Source organism: Arachis stenosperma, chromosome 3 (genome assembly GCF_014773155.1).
Source record: "Arachis stenosperma cultivar V10309 chromosome 3, arast.V10309.gnm1.PFL2, whole genome shotgun sequence".
NCBI classification, from domain to species: Eukaryota; Viridiplantae; Streptophyta; class Magnoliopsida; order Fabales; family Fabaceae; genus Arachis; species Arachis stenosperma.
Window position 1 is genome coordinate 131,062,041 of NC_080379.1, and position 5,571 is coordinate 131,067,611.

The 5,571-nt window shown below is 37.3% G+C and overlaps 1 non-coding gene across 1 annotated transcript; it reads left to right on the forward strand.

The window, feature by feature from the left end:
- The first annotated feature begins 2,957 nt into the window (after window positions 1-2,957).
- On the forward strand, window positions 2,958-3,061 carry LOC130970938 (small nucleolar RNA R71). Its single transcript, XR_009082181.1, has one exon. It is a non-coding gene; the product is annotated as a small nucleolar RNA R71 (small nucleolar RNA).
- Window positions 3,062-5,571: the final 2,510 nt, after the last annotated feature.

Sequence of the window (5,571 nt, forward strand, 5' to 3'; positions counted from 1 at the left end):
TTTCCGGATACTCATTTTTCTTGAGCTTGAAAGGGACCTCAGGGATCACCTTCTTCTTTGCCACAACATCATAGAAGTGGTCTTGATAGCTTTTGGAGATGAATCTTTCCATCTCCCATGACTCGGAGGTGAAAGCTTTTGTCTTCCCTTTTCCTTTTCTAGAGGATTCTCCGGCCTTAGGTGCCATTGATGGTAATGGAAAAACAAAAAGCTTATGCTTTTACCACACCAAACTTAAAATATTGCTCGCCCTCGAGCAAGAAAAGAAAGAATAGAAGAAGAAGAAGAAGAAAATATTGAGGAGAAGAGGGGTGTGGGTTTCGGCCAAGGTATAGAATAGGGGGTTGTGTTGTGTGAAAATGAAGTAGAATGGAGGGGTTTATATAGGGAAAGGGGAGATGGTAGGTTCGGCCATTTTAGGGTGGGTTTGGGTGGGAAAGTGTTTTTGAATTTTGAAGGTAGGTGGGGTTTATGGGGAAGAGTGGATGGATGTGAGTGGTGAAGAGGTGATGGGGAAGAGAGATTGAGGTGATTGGTGAAGGGTTTTGGGAAAGAGTGTTTATTGGGAAGAGAGATTCAGAGATTGAAGTTGTTGGGAAGTGTGACATGGGGGAGAGTGTAATAGGATTAGGAGGTAAGGTGGGAATATGTTAGGTGGGGATCCTGTGGGGTCCACAGATCCTGAGGTGATCCTGTGGGGTCCACAGATCCTGAGGTGTCAAGGAATTCCATCCCTGCACCAAATAGGCATATAAAATGCCTTTGCGTACCGTTCTGGCATTTAAACGCCGAGGTGATGCACGTTCTGGGCGTTCAACGCCCATGTAAAGCATGTTCTGGGCGTTCAACGCCCATATGTAGCATGTTTCTGGCGTTGAACGCCAGTTCCATGCTTGTTACTGGCGTTCAGCGCCAGCTTTTCTCAAGGCACATTCCTGGCGTTCAAACGCCAGAATGTTGCTTGTTTCTGGCGTTCAGCGCCAGATTCATGCTCTGTTCTGGCGTTGAACGCCAGCCAGATGCTCCTTACTGGCGTTGAACGCCAGTCTGTCCTTCCTCCAGGGTGTGATTTTTCTTCTGCTGTTTTTGATTCTATTTTTAATTTTTATATTTTTTTCGTGACTCCACATGATCATCATGTACCTAATAAAACACAAAATAACAATAAAATAAAATAAAATAAAAATTAGATAAATAAAATTGGGTTGCCTCCCAACAAGCGCTTCTTTAATGTCAATAGCTTGACAGTGGGCTCTCATGGAGCCACAAGGTGATCAGGTCAATGTTGTATAGTCCCAACACCAAACTTAGAGTTTGGATATGGGGTCTTAACACCAAACTTAGAGTTTGGTTGTGGCCTCCCAACACCAAACTTAGAGTTTGACTGTGGGGGCTCTTCTTGACTCTGAACTGAGAGAAGCTCTTCATGCTTACTCTCTTTTGTCACAGAGGGATGGCCATGTGCCTTAAACACAAGGTAGTCCCCATTCAATTGAAGGACTAATTCACCTCTGTTGACATCTATCACAGCTCCTGCTGTGGCTAGGAAAGGTCTTCCAAGGATGATGCACTCATCCTCTTCCTTCCTAGTGTCTAAGATTATGAAATCAGCAGGGATGTAAAGGCATTCAACCTTTACTAACACGTCCTCTACTAATCCATAAGCTTGTCTCAATGACTTGTCTGCCAATTGTAATGAGAACAAGGCAGGTTGTACCTCAATGATCCCCAGCTTCTCCATTACAGAGAGTGGCATAAGATTTATCCCTGACCCTAGATCACATAGAGCTTTTTCAAAAGTCATGGTGCCTATGGTACAAGGTATTAAGAACTTGCCAGGATCTTGTCTCTTTTGAGGTAAAATCTTCTGAATCCAGGTGTCTAGTTCACCAACGAGCAAGGGAGGTTCACTTTCCCCAGTCTCATTACCAAACAACTTGGCATTCAGCTTCATGATAGCTCCTAAATATTGAGCAACTTGCTCTCTAGTCACATCTTCATCCTCTTCAGAGGAAGAATAGTCTTCAGAGCTCATAAATGGCAGAAAGAGATTTAATGGAATCTCTATGGTCTCTATATGAGCCTCAGATTCCTTTGGATCCTTAATAGGAAACTCCTTCTTGCTTGAGAGACGTCCCAGGAGGTTTTCCTCACTAGGATTTTTGTCCTCCTCCTCCCTTGTGCATTCGGCCATATTGATTAAATCAATGGCATTGCACTCTCCTTTTGGATTCTCTTCTGTATTGCTTGGGAGAATACTGGGAGGAGTTTCAATGACTTTCTTACTCAGCTGGCCCACTTGTGCCTCAAGATTTCTGATGGAAGATCTTGTTTCACTCATGAAACTGAAAGTGGCTTTTGACAGATCAGAGACTAAGTTGGCTAAATTAAAAGTGTTTTGTTCAGAATTCTCTGTCTGTTGCTGAGAAGATGATGGAAAAGGCTTGCTATTGCTCAGCCTATTGCGTCCACCATTGTTAAAGCCTTGTTGAGGCTTTTGTTGATCCTTCCATGAGAAATTTGGATGATTTCTCTATGATGAATTATAGGTGTTTCCATAAGGTTCACCCATGTAATTAACCTCTGCCATTGCAGGGTTCTCAGGATCATAAGCTTCTTCAGAAGCTGCCTCTTTAGTACTGTTGGATGCATTTTGCCATCCATTCAGACTTTGAGAAATCATGTTGACTTGCTGAGTCAACACTTTATTCTGAGCCAATATGGCATTCAGAGCATCAATTTCAAGAACTCCTTTCTTCTGAGGTATCTCATTATTCACGGAATTTCTCTCAGAGGTGTACATGAATTGGTTATTTGCAACCATGTCAATGAGTTCTTGAGCTTCTTCAGGCGTTTTCTTTAGGTGAATGGATCCACCTGCAGAATGGTCCAATGACATTTTCGAAAATTCAGATAGACCATAATAGAATATATCTAATATGGTCCATTCTGAAAACATGTCAGATGGACACCTTTTGGTCAACTGCTTGTATCTTTCCCAAGCTTCATAGAGGGATTCACCATCTTTCTGTTTGAAGGTCTGAACATCCACTCTAAGCTTGCTCAGCTTTTGAGGAGGAAAAAATTTATCCAAGAAAGCCGTGACCAGCTTATCCCAGGAGTCCAGGCTATCTTTAGGTTGTGAGTCCAACCATATTCTAGCTCTGTCTCTTACAGCAAAAGGGAAAAGCATGAGCCTGTAGACTTCAGGATCAACTCCATTCGTCTTAACAGTCTCACAAATCTGCAAGAACTCAGTTAAAAACTGATAAGGATCTTCAGATGGAAGTCCATAGAACTTGCAGTTTTGTTGCATTAAGGCAACTAGCTGAGGTTTCAGCTCAAAATTGTTTGCTCCAATGGCAGGAATGGAGATGCTTCTTCCATCAAATTTGGACGTTGGCTTTATGAAGTCACCAAGCATTCTCCTTGCATTATTGTTGTTGGGTGCGGCTGCCATCTCCTTCTCTTGTTCTAATGTTTCTGAAAGGTTACCGTTAGATTGTTGTAGTCTAGCTTCTCTGAGTTTTCTCTTCAGAGTCCTTTCAGGTTCAGGATCAGTTTCAACAAGAGTGCTTTTGTCCTTGTTCCTGCTCATATGAAAGAGAAGAAAACAAGGAAAGAAGAGGAATCCTCTATGTCACAGTATAGAGATTCCTTTATGTTAGTAGAAAAAGAAAGGGGAGAAGAGTGAAGAAGAGTGGGTTCGGATATTTAGATGAAGATGGGTGAAGAGAAGTGTTAGTAAATAAATTAAATAGAATAAGAGAGAAGAGATAGAAAATTTCGAAAATGATTTTGAAAAAGAGGTTAGTATTTTCGAAAATTAAAGATAAGATAAAATTAAAATTAAATTTAAAACAAAAAGAGCTTTTGAAAAAGAGATGAGATATTTTCAAAAATTAGAGAGGGAAAAGTAGTTAGGTGGTTTTGAAAAAGATAAGAAACAAACAAAAAGTCAAATAGTTAGTTGAAAAAGATATTAAAATCAAATTTTAAAAAGATAAGAAGATAAGAAGTTAGATAAGATATTTTAAAATCAAATTTTTGAAAAAGATAAAATTTTGAAAAGGATATGATAAAAAATATGTTTGAAAAAGATTTAATTTTTAAAATTAAAATTAATTACTAACAAGAAACTAAAAGATAAGATTCTAGAACTTAAAGATTGAACCTTTCTTAACAAGCAAGTAACAAACTTCAAATTTTTGAATCAATCACATTAATTGTTAGCTAATTTTCGAAAATTTGATATAAAGATAAGAAAAAGATTTTGAAAATATTTTGAAAAATATTTTTGAAATTTTCGAAAACGAGGAAAAATTGGAAAAGATATGATTTTTGAAAAAGATTTTGAAAAGATAAGATTTTTAAATTTTTGAAAATTTGACTTGACTTGTAAGAAACAACTAATTTTAAAAATTTTTTGACCAAGTCAACCCAAAATTTCAAAAATTTGGAGAGAAAAAAGGAAAAGATATATTTTTTATTTTTGAATTTTTTTAATTATGAGAGAGAAAAACACAAACATGACCCAAAACATGAAAATTTTGGATCAAAACACAGGATGCATGCAAGAACACTATGAATGTTAAGATGAACACCAAAGAACACTTTGAAGCTCATGATGAACATCAAGAACATAATTTTGAAAAATTTTTGATGCAAAGAAAACATGCAAGACACCAAACTTAGAAATCTTTAATGCATGGACTTTAACAAACAAAAAAATGCATATGAAAAACAACAAACAACACAAAGCAAGAAAACATCAAGATCAAACAAGAAGACTTGTCAAGAACAACTTGAAGATCATGAAGAACACTATGAATGCATGGAATTTTCGAAAAATGCAAGAAAAAATTTTTAAAGCATGCAATTGACACCAAACTTAAAAATTGACTCAAGACTCAAACAAGAAACTCAAAATATTTTTAGTTTTTTTTTATTTTATTAATTTTTTTTGGATTTTTATAAATTTTTTTTGAAAACAAGGTTAAAAAAACGAAAAAGAAAAGAAAAATTTCGAAAAAGATTTTTGAAAAGAAAATTACCTAATCTGAGCAATAAGATGAACCGTCAGTTGTCCATACTCGAACAATCCCCGGCAACGGCACCAAAAACTTGGTGGACGAAATTGTGATCACATCAATGTAGTACTCTTTGTTATTGTATGGAATCATTATTATGGCTCTTTGCTATATGTGGACACAACTCCGTTCAACTTAACCAGCAAGTGTACTGAGTCATCCAAGTAATACCTTACGTGAGTAAGGGTCGATCCCACAGAGATTGTTGGTATGAAGCAAGCTATGGTCACCTTGTAAATCTCAGTTAGGCAGATTAAAATAGTTTATGATGAGTTCGAAAATTAATAATAAATAGAAAATAAAATAAGATAGAAATACTTATGTAAATCAATAGTGGGAAATTCAGATAAGTGTATGGAGATCCTATGCTTCTCTCGAATCTCTACTTTCTTCTTACATTCATCCAATCCTTCTTACTCCTTTCCATGGCAAGCTGTATGTAGGGCATCACCGTCGTCAATGGCTACTTTTCATCCTCTCG